Source organism: Hippichthys cyanospilos, chromosome 14, assembly GCF_059441005.1.
Source record: "Hippichthys cyanospilos isolate Australia breed blue-spotted pipefish chromosome 14, RoL_Hcya_1.0, whole genome shotgun sequence".
Lineage (NCBI taxonomy): Eukaryota > Metazoa > Chordata > Actinopteri > Syngnathiformes > Syngnathidae > Hippichthys > Hippichthys cyanospilos.
This window is the reverse complement of record NC_142382.1, coordinates 9,190,467-9,201,751: the sequence shown is the minus strand read 5'-3', so window position 1 is coordinate 9,201,751 and position 11,285 is coordinate 9,190,467. Positions and strand designations below refer to the sequence as shown.

Here is an 11,285-nt window from a genome sequence, read left to right as displayed (position 1 = left end):
GATCGCTCCTCAATGTCGTTACTCTTGACGTTTACCTACTGATGATGACAGACGTGACAAATTGGTCTTGGATGTGGTAGCCACAAATTTCCATTTTTATATTTGCTAATTTGGGTGAAATGTAAATCAAATATGAGATATGAGAAGGAAATGAAACCTAGGGTTGAAAGATGATCACAATTGTCAATTACAAAGCCTGTTTCCCTGCTCATTAATGCAAGCAATGTGGAGACTTGTAAGTCCTGTGATCTCAAAATGGTATATTTCTGAACCATCAAAATGTAATCAAAAACTTAAAAAAAAAAGACACACCAAATGGCAAGTCATGTTTTAATTGACACATACACACCTGGAATCAAGTTTGTCATTGTAATAATTTGACAGTAAGAACTACACTCAAGCGTAGCAAAATTTAATGAAGTGATTTAGGCAGAAGATGGTTCTGGAATATATTGTAAACTAAATGGAAAGTTCTTTTGGGGTTGAGGCAAAATATTGCCCAATGTCATATGTTGAGATGTCAAACTTCCTCAGATTTTAACATGTTCAAATTTCAGACAATATCCTCACCTGTTGTGGGAATTTACTCTTAACTGGTCATTTAACAATTCCTGAAAGTTTCAGGTTGAAATCTTTTTCCTAAGGAACTGGTTGCTAATTACAACTTTTATTAGAACTTATATATATTTATGCGGATTTTTACACATATATCTCTGTGAATTAAATGAACCATGTTGCGGGCCCAATTAAACCTACTTGCCGGCCAGAATCGGCTCGTGGGCCAGATGTTTGACACCGCTAATATACGGCAAGCATCATTAAACAAGTCGTTTTGTACAAAAACTCCAAGTTCGATCGAAACTTTTCTTTTGAGCTGATGATTTGTGATAATTAGAAGCCTCTGTAAGTTAAAGAGCTCTTTAATTCTTTGGAGGGAAACACCCTGCCAAAGGAGATTGATTCAGGTCATATATTATTCAATTCCTCTTTAAAATGACTGAACTCTTGCAAGAGAGCGGCGGCGGCTCACGTCGCTCACTAAAATGGGGATGACTGTCAGTCGGGAAAGAATGGTCTCTAAATATTGGAAGAAGTGTTTCAAGTGTTGATGAATATTTAGTGTCGCGCGGCTTTCATGTGACTGCCATGATGTGAAGTGGTGCTCCTATAATCTCGATAGTCCCCACCCGACCCCCACCTGGCCTCATCAGGTGTCTTCTCTGTTGCGCCACGATGGCTGTTTCAGCGACACGGAGGATTTGATTTGCTTGGAGGCTTCCCATGGCGATTGGGCCTGGAAGTTTTGATGAAAACTCGAGAATGGCTGTGAAAGAAGAGTAGATCAAATCAGCAGCTTCGCCGGCTCTCGTAAGTGCTGATCCCCCCTGAGAGAGCTTGTGCGATCACAATGCTTCCCATAAACCGGTGGGAACGTGGCCAGCCGGCCTGAAAAGGACCTGCTGAACAGGAGAGGGAAGAGGTCTTTGGTACACGCAGGTTGAATGAGGGTTTTAGTGGTCAAACTTATAGAAGTGGAGGATAGATGGTGGAGAGGGAGCTGGTATGTAGAGGAGAAGGGGAGGGGGCTTGTTGGTTATTATGGAAAGCCTAAGTACAACAGCCGCCCCCCATTCTGCCTCTCTTGAAGGTTCATGTCCCTGCTGTGTTTACCCCAGCCCCCCTATGGATTCACTTAAATCAGACAAGAATAAGAGGCAAGACTCTGTGCTCCCACCGCCTCACATTTACCTGCGGCTTACGCCCGTGACCTCAGCTCAGCAAGCATCCCAACGGAACACATTCACCATGAAGTTATTTTACGTTTTCATTATATGATCTTTTTCTCTAATTGAAAAAAAAATACATCCATATCAGACCTGCGACTTGAATCATTTGCCCCAACAGAGGTAGGACATTAACGATGCAGTTACACTGATTTTACAGCCTCTCTTGTTAGCAGTGTGTATTTGGAATGTCGTTATAGGAAAGTGGTAATTCCGCACTCATTTCCCACAGCGAGCTAATAACCATGTCACACACTGCAGCCTTCTTAGCATCCAGAGAATAACAGAACAAACATTTCATTTTATGGAAGTTATCTAGTTTGGGGTACACGCGAGGATGCAGGCACATTTATGAATCTCAAAAGTCTTAGAAAACTAAACTTACATCTGCTCGCACTTACAATGTTATTAGCAGTTCTACTTTATGACCACTGTCCTAAGTTTTCTTTATTACTGTTTTGATGCTTTCTGCTTTGACTATGTTAACTGTTTCCTTAAATGTGCATTAACGCACCTGTTGTGCCTTAAAAAATGGACATTTCTAAAAATTAGACCTGTTCATTAAGAGTGTACCTTAAAATCCGGCGTACCTAAAGGGACGAAAAATATGATACTCTCAATAAACGTTGTTCAGATAGCAAGCTAGTTAAGTCCTACATCTGTACATTTACAAGTATTGAACTTCAATTTGACTGAGTTGAATCAAAACACAATATATCAACAACCAGTTCCTCATAACAGATCGCATTTCTAACAAAAAAGTAAAATAATGGAACTTCCAACAAATTCTTCTGCCATCTGCCTCATTGGATCTTTTTTCTCTACTGGCTGTCCAGTTCTTTTGCCCCATTAAGAACTTGGTCACCAAAGGCCAGGACCTTGTGTTCATTGATTGTGTTGGATCAAGTCACATCATGGATGACCTTTGAACCGGTGGTCCACTCTTGGCTTTTGGCCTCAATGTGCAGCTGTGGTAGGAGTTCAGATTCCAAGCCTGTAGGTCAGAAAACCATTAGTCTTGACTGTAAAGAATGCAACACCAATTGTAATGAATGAACAACTGACAATAACAGTGTATGTTTGAATTTCCAAGACCATCTGTTTATCTGTCAAGCAGCCTCTGCTTATTTGCTCAGTTTTCCCATCAGTCTTCAAAGTTGCGCTGCATATTTAACCCCTCATGTTTTGTGTATGTAAGAACATTCATCTTGGTAATCTCGCTTGATGAATTATTGTAAAAGAGCCACAAAGATTCACAATCTCTGTTGTTGCGCTCAGTAATGATCTTTTAATGGCTTTGACGACCAAAACACATGTTCGGAAGTAAGCTGCAGCGTGTAGCGTGGTCAGCGTGAGAAGTATGGTATCCGTGCTACACATCTAAAACTTAACCAGGTGTTGGACTGGAATGCCAAGTACTAATTCTTTCTATTGGCTTACTTGTAATTCCCTCAGGGTTTCATTATGGTCACTGTGGAATGTCAGTCTTCTACCCTGTGTCTTTTCACTAAACTTTAATGATAAGGGTTGAAAAGAGATATCTCTAAGCCTTTTGGGATGGTATAGCCACAAGTGGCTGCAGGGCTGTATGTATTGGAATGTGTTTTGTTGGAGTCTGGGAAAGGAAAAAAAAGACCTCATAAGTTTCTCCGAGCCTTTGAAATGGTGTTATTTGGGATCGATCGTAGACCAGTTGGGTAAACCCAGAGGAGCGAACCCCAGCTCATATGCTCCAGGGAAGATTGTTGCTTTTGAAACATGCTGATCCGTCCCAGGCATTCACTGCTCTACTGAGTAAAAGACGCTGGTTCACTCTGAACTCTCTGCCAATGTATGTCACAAGGGGATGAACGGTCTTATTGTTTTTCTCCTTCTGTCCAACTGAACCCATCAACCCTTCATAACCCTCTAAATTTTTCTTATCAACTGTTTTCTTTTTACTATGTTTTTTTTTCTTCCAGGACTTTTTCCACTCTTTCAATAAGTTTCCATATATTAAACCCTGTATTAAATCTGCGCAGAACTAGGTCCTTCTTTTTCTTAGGAGCAGGCTGTTTGCCCTGCAACCACAAAGGATATATAGCTGGACTTTGCTTTTGATCACTTACAGTATACTTCTGATAGTAAAGGCTTGATTTCATAACGAGGGATATTGACCAGCTCTGTCAAGTGGGGATATTCTCCTAAACAAGACTGTCCATATTTGTATTGTATTACACTGAGAAAGAGGCTGAGTTATGCTCCGGGAAGGAAGAACATTGCACAAGATATGTGAGCACTCTGTTGTTTATCAGTGATCAATGTTTCTTTTGCTAATCCTACGTGCACTTAAAATCTTCATATCTCACTTGATGCATAAATATATAAGTCCCTCTATTAGAGCTTGGAGGGGGAGTTGCTAAAACCTAAACCCAGTTTTTTTCCAGGTCTTTGGCCACCCACTGATTTACTTTTCAGTACAAATTCCCACAGGAATGTGATTATGTACTTTTCTTTTGAAGGCGTCTGCATACTTATTACTTGATTGTTAATAATAATTCAGTGTTAGTAAAACAACCGAGGCAAAATGAAGTGCAGTACTTTACTGCAGCTATTTTTTCTTTTTTTGTGGTGCCTTGCAGTACAAGTTGAACTTGTTCTTTAACCATGTGCTGAACACAAATGATTTTTCCATTTACATTTTACCACTAGTATGTTCCAAACACCCTCAATAAACTGCAATGTGCCTTTTTTAATCAGAAAAACAAATCTGTAAAATAAAATACAGTGCTATTTTTCATGATACCAAGATGTAAAATAAATAAATAAATACATATATTTATATTATTGTATACATTTTTTAAATAGCAAAATCCTATTTTCAACAGACTGAACATGCCTGCATGTTTAGCACCAACATGTTTTGAACATAACACCGACAGAGTATCATCCTTCCATCCATCCATTTTCTAGAGCCACTTATCCTCACAAGGGTCGCAGGCTTGCCAGTGATTTTCCAGCTGACTTCAGGCGGGAGGACACCCGGAACTGCTTGCTAGCCAATCACAGGGCACACTGGGACAAAGAACCATTCATGCACCCAATGCCACCTAAGGACAATTTTGTGTGTCCAATACACTTGCCATGAGTATTTTTGAAGTGTGGGAGGAAGCTGAAGTGCCCAGAGAGAACTCGTGCGGGCTCGGGGTGAACATGCAAACTCCATACAGGAAGGCCTCAGCTAGCAGGAATTGAGCTCGTTCTAACCTTTGCGCCACTGAGTCAACCCGACAAAATACTGCAGGGTAAAATATCAGTTCAAACTTAAAATACATACATTGATAGCATTTTCTTCTGTGTCTCTCTTTTTAATTGCACGTCAAATTTACATGACAAGTTTATACAAGCTTTCATTCGACCCTATGTATGTAATTTTTATTTTATTTATACTATGTTTTTGAAACACTCTTTGAGCACTATCATTGATTCACTTAATTTCAGTGTTATTTCATGGTTCCATAAATTGACACCTTGAATAATTTTCTCCCGGTGGCTAGTAAAAGAAAAACTGCAGATGAACCTCACTGGACTATCATGAGAAAAAAGTTGCTATTCTTGGTGCAACATTTATGACATATTTGCTCACATGCTTCTCTCCTCTCTTTTTCTTGAGGCATTTTATTGGTACAATTAAAAAGTGCAAATCACACATTTTCTGTGTTATGCTGACATGCTGTGAATATGTGGCACAAAAATGCAAAGAAACAGCAAGATAGATTTGATCCACATATACTTAGTGTATACAATGTATACAAGATGTATACTATACATCTTTGGGGACCTACATTTACTGAAAATGTTTAAATTCATAAATGTGCGACCTTAAGGGGCACTACGCTTTCCAGCTTCTGATGTCCACTTTTTATGTAACTCTTTGAATTCTGATATGTGTTGTTCCACTTTTCAATTTCAAGGCCACGCTTTTTTGTACACTAAAGAGACACATCCCTTTGACTTTGCCCCTGGCGCTCCCAACCCACAAAAGAAAGCGCACCTGTGATAAATATTCCCTGCTATTTTCACTCACTGAATCAATTAATTAAATCTACCTAAAATATTTATGCCGCCTGTTAGCGCACCATCCCTAAACAGGGAGATGGATTACAGGTGCTTCCTGTAGGCTAAAAGGGGGAAAAAAGACTGATTAAAGAGGAGCATGAAGGCCTTTCTTCCACTTCTCCACCCTACATCTCTCTGTTCTTATCATCATCCACTATTTTGTTTGTACACTCTGACACACCTTTCCTGTCTAAACCAGGCCTCTAAAGAACATTCCCATGTGCCACCGGCGTGGGATCATAGCTTCATGAAGAATAACTAATAACTCGTCTTTAGTTATTAAAGGGAGCAGAGAGACAGCTGAAGGGGACATGTTTAGGCAGTTGCAAGTAGGCAGGGGATTCCTTGCTCAAGCACAGACAACACCCGGTAGTCCATTTGGACTCGGCCAAAGGTTTACATAAATATACTGACACAAAATATTGGGCAGGGTTCTTCAGTCATCCATTTTTCCCGCAAATATGTCCACACCAACGTTCTGACATTCCAGATCCTCGCCAGCATGCTAAGGCTTTTTGCAAACACACACACATGCACCCACTTCCACATACAAAGACCACCATACACACACACACATAAATAAGAGCTTGATTGGAAAGCTGTGCTTGTTTGACAAATGGTGCAGTGTTCATATTTTGCCTCTGGCGCGGCGGCGGTAATGATTCCATAATTGTCCTGAGCGCTCAACACTCACTTCCAATCAGCATCCAGAACGGCTCCGCAGCTGGCTACCCACGCCTGTGAAACCTGAAAAAAAGAAGAAAAAAAAGTCACACATAGTCACAAAAAAGATACGCTTGCGACAGTGGTTAATGTGAGTCATGCCAAGAATGCACTTCTGCTCAGCGTGCTCGTAGCGCTCCTCTAGAGCTCAGGCATTCGCTATGTGATTTGATGTCATCACCCCGAGAATGTAGGGCGAGATATATTTGACATATTGACTACGCAGCTGTGTGCCATAGCTACCATGCCTGAACAAGAACCTTTTTTATATTCGATGAATGTTGGCAGACGTGTTCTTGTGGTTTGGTTAGGCCTAGCTGTAGTACACTTGCTCCCGACGGTCAAGAGGCCCCAAAGAAGCGGACTGAGGCCACTTAGAAAAGGTGGTTTTCCAACGGTCTGTGTTCACATCCAATATGGGCAAATTTTGACTCAGAATGGACAGGCTATAGAAGAGTTTTTCCATATTCCCCAAGGCAACATGCCCTTGACATCAAGGTCAGCGTATTGTCATAAGGCGCAAAGAAGTATTGTACAAATGACAGTGCACTTTAAAGTCTAGTAGTGTGTTTTGTGTGTGCACAAAATATTACTGTGCGACTTTGGTAAGCCATACACTCAACTTACTGTCTGCCGTTTTTCGCTGACACAGGGATGTAAGGGAAGGAATGCACACAGTACATATGTTAGCAGTGGTAAATCAATCAGATCTGATCTTTACATCAAAGAGATTTCACATTTCCTCCATTGAAAGGAGGTACTAAGGGAGCTGAAATTTCATCCAGATTGTGCCAACATGTCAAAGTCCCAAAAATGGTCAAATTACAAAAACTTGAAACTGAGAGCTATTTTTTGAATATGGCTTAATGTGAATGGCTACCAGTTCAATATATATTTCTAAAATAACATTATTGGTCAAATTTCCTTTAATTATAATTACTCACCAGTAATTTATGTTATTCCCTCTTGGATTCTGAGAAATTGAGTCTCCTGCTGGTGCCCAGTCAAAAAGAAACACAATGGGGCTGTATTTCAATTCTGCACTCTAAAAAGAGTCAGGTCAAAAATATGCCAATTATGAGTCAAAACAGAACTGACTAAATATTATATAAAAATAAGTATAAGGGAGGCCTTTTTTATCTGTTAAAACATGTTTCAGTAGTGAGGTCAACTTAAATCCGAACAGCAGTTGATTCCATCCAGTATCAACACGATAAGAGCTAAATCAGAGTAGCAAGTATGAAAATTATGCTGAGAGATTCCCCCATTAAAGTTCATCTTTGTAGCCCAGGCTAATTTTATGTAGCAATGAAAGGCTCTGGCATCAAGCACGGCGCACATGCTTTCTCTCGAAAGTTTGCAATGTGCCAACACTTTCCAAGTGACCTTTCTGAACGTCTGCCAAGAATATCAGACGTCCTGGGCGTGCTGGATCGCATTTCCCACTTCTTGCTGGGCCTGCTTCACTTCAGTATTTCTGCTATTAGCAGTGCCCTCTGCAGGACGCCAGGATTGCATATGATGATGTAAGCATTCTTCTGTGCTGTGCAACCGACTGTGGCTTGAGACCATGCAGGACAGCCTGTTTTGGAAAGCAGCAGAAAATCCACAAACTTTGATCACTTCCCTTATTATTCATTCAAGAAATGTGGAAGCTGCATCATCTGTCAACACTGGTGAAACACAACCCCACCCATCCAAGCACATTTAAAAATGTCAAATTACAAACCGATAAGCATCCATTTCTATAGCCACTTATTCTCACTTGGGTCGCTGGTACATATCCCAGCTGTCTACGGGCAGTGGGCGGGGGAAACCCTGAACCGGTTGCCAACCAATCACATTTAGAGTGCCCAATACACCTATCATGTATATTTTTGTAGTGTGGGAGGAAGCCGGAGGGCCCGGAGAGAATCGACGTGGGCAAACTCCACATAGGGAGGCCATAGTGAGCTGGAATTGAAATTGAGACACTGAAGTGTAAGGCAGATGATAATTATAATTATTATATAAAGTACATGGGCGGCGTGTGATGGTGAGTGAGAGCTTGTTTGTCTCTATGTGCCCTCCGCCAACTGCTTGAGGACGGCTGTGATGGGCACCACCGACCCTAGTGAGGATAAACCGCTATAGAAAATGGTCGCATGGATATAACACCAAAATTTCAACTCTCAGTCCTCAATGGAAATGTTTGTATTTGTTAATAAGTGAAAGTATTCCTTGTATGTTGAGGACATTGTGTGTTCTTCACAAATATTTGCCATTGAAGCTCTTTTAAAGTGCTCTTTTCTTCCCCTCAGTTCCATCACCACCTCTCCTTCCCATTTCTCACCTTTTCCTCATATCTCTTCCAATTTATTTTGACAGTTCTCTCCCATTTCCACTCAGCTCTTCCCTTTTTTTTTTCTTCGTCACCCCTGCCTCTCCCTCTCCTCCCCACACATAACCACCTCCTTCCCTCTTTTGGAACTGGGAGATCTGGGATGGGCGATGGCAGCAGCTGCAGAAGGAGCAGCTGCTGTGTGTGTGCATGTGTGCGCGTGTGTGTGTTTGTGTATATGCGTATACAAGCCACAGCTTGTCCCTTCCACCAGGCTGCTTGGGCCCAGTTTGTCCCAGCAGGGTACCACAAACCTGCCAACACCCCGCCAACCAATAAGGTGCACGTGCATTGATGAAACATATGCACACAGAGAACTTATAGAGATAGGAACCATATGCATGTCCATATACAGCACAGTTTCAGACACGCATTCATATTTAAATGTTCCGCTATAGAATGAAAAAAAAAAAAAGAACTGTGAATCTTGGCGAAACCAATGGAAAACTTGTCTAATAGTTATGGCTGTAACTATTGAATAGTTTTAGAATTGATAATTAAGTCAATTATTCGATGGATTATTTGAATATTCAGATACAATTTTAGGCGGCTCGGAGGACGAGTGGTTAGCACGTCCGCCTCACAGTTCAGGGACTCAAGTCCAAATCTACTTTGCTTCGGCCTTCCTGAGTGGAGTTTGTATGATTCAAGATTTAAGAGTTTTTTGTCATATGCATGGTAATACTACACAATTTAATTCTTATGGATACCATTTCATTTCCCTTTTGCATGTATTTAGTTATTTATGATTTATTGTTGTTCATTTTGTATGGTTTTAGTGATGAAAAATGAAAAAAAAAAAGATAGCATTCAAGCCATATTACGTGAGAGTGAATGCTTTCTGAAATTGATTCAGTCACTGGCTTGGTCATCATTTTCCTAAATCACAATACAATTAAATGTCTTATTTTGATTTAACACAAAAGGTAATCATAAAACTTTCACAATGGACGACAGAAATGAGAGTAATTACTGCAATTTGAGAATTTTGATCATTTAAATTTGACAATGGCGCTAAATAATTATACATTATTAAAATTGCCGTCAATTGATTTTATAATCGATTAGTCACTGATTAATAGATTAATTTTGACAGCCCTACTAATATCACAATAAGGCAATAGTCATCCATGACCTTACTGAAGGCTTAACAGACCGACTGCATTTTCCAAATATTTTGTGTACAATGCAAAAGAACTGTATCAAAAATAATAATAACAATAATAATAATAAACTAGAAATCAGACTGCAGGCTTTCAAGGTTTAGTGCCCAAGGCAACGTTAAGCTCAATTCTCTCATGTATGTGAAGCTGAAAGGAGATCTCCTCATTTCATTGTCTGTGGGCAGTCCTCGGAGGTTTTCATCATGTAGCACACGTGACACACACACAGAAAATTATAGGCATTTTAAAAGCTTTCTCAAGTCGCTGTTGTCTTTGGACGCTTTTAATGAGCGAGAAGCCTGGGGCGATGCTCTTTCGTAGGTAAACAAACAAAGCTGTAGCCTTGCGCCTTCCTCCGATGGATGACGTGTTTTCTGAAAACAGAGGAAAGACAGAAACAGAAGGTTGGCCAAACTGACAGAGGACAAGAGCGAGAAGCCAGATCCCTTTTCCACCTTCCACTGCTGTTCCTGTCATGCTCTAACGCTCATATGGGAAACACTCGTAATAATCATGCGGTGTTGTGGTCTCGGCCTGGGGTGGGGGAGGTCACGTCTTAGCTCCTTTTGCCTCTGGAAAGCGGGGTTTTAGTGGTCAGCGCGTCAGCCTGGCCGGATGAACAGCTGGGCGATCGGAGGCCAGTGTGAGCCGGCCCAGAGGTCACCGGGGTCACAGCCATTGAAAACCTTGGCTCCCAGCTCAAAGGTGCAGGGTGAAAGGGGATCGTGCTTCTGAAGGAGAAAAGGAGCTCTTGTTTCCCCCCTTGGCTCACAAAGGACACAGCCATGCAGCCAGCCAAGAAGATTCTGCCAAACAGCAAGCCTCTCATGTCACATGACTGCATTTTCCAAGTTTCTACGCACGGAAACAGGAATTATTATATTTGAGCAGCGGCATAGTCATAATATATGGTGTTTATTTTTAATAAACCAGGCTGTGTCTATGCACACCTCTGGAGCCATTACTTGTGACATATAATACTCAGCCGTGGAGTGTTCATCTTTCACATTTATGGTGCTCATATCGGTGGGGGGTGGGAGTCAATAACTTTCAGGGTCTTGTGTAGAGCCGCTAAGCCATTCTCTAGGATTGCCGTATCGAAAAAGCTACTTTTTCTTGATTAGTAAATAGCCGAGC

The 11,285-nt window shown here is 41.0% G+C and overlaps 1 long non-coding RNA gene across 2 annotated transcripts; it reads right to left on the bottom strand.

Annotated features, from left to right (window-relative positions):
* Positions 1 to 316: 316 nt before the first annotated feature.
* LOC148412845 (uncharacterized) lies at positions 317 to 7,308 on the bottom strand. 2 transcript variants are annotated; one of them, XR_015867796.1, is made up of 3 exons: positions 7,233 to 7,308; positions 6,577 to 6,629; positions 317 to 2,778 (listed from the first exon to the last, which is right to left on the bottom strand). It is a non-coding gene; the product is annotated as an uncharacterized LOC148412845 (long non-coding RNA). The 2 variants fall into 2 exon arrangements; XR_015867797.1 differs by lacking the exon at positions 7,233 to 7,308 and adding an exon at positions 6,866 to 7,075.
* Between the last annotated feature and the right edge of the window lie 3,977 nt (positions 7,309 to 11,285).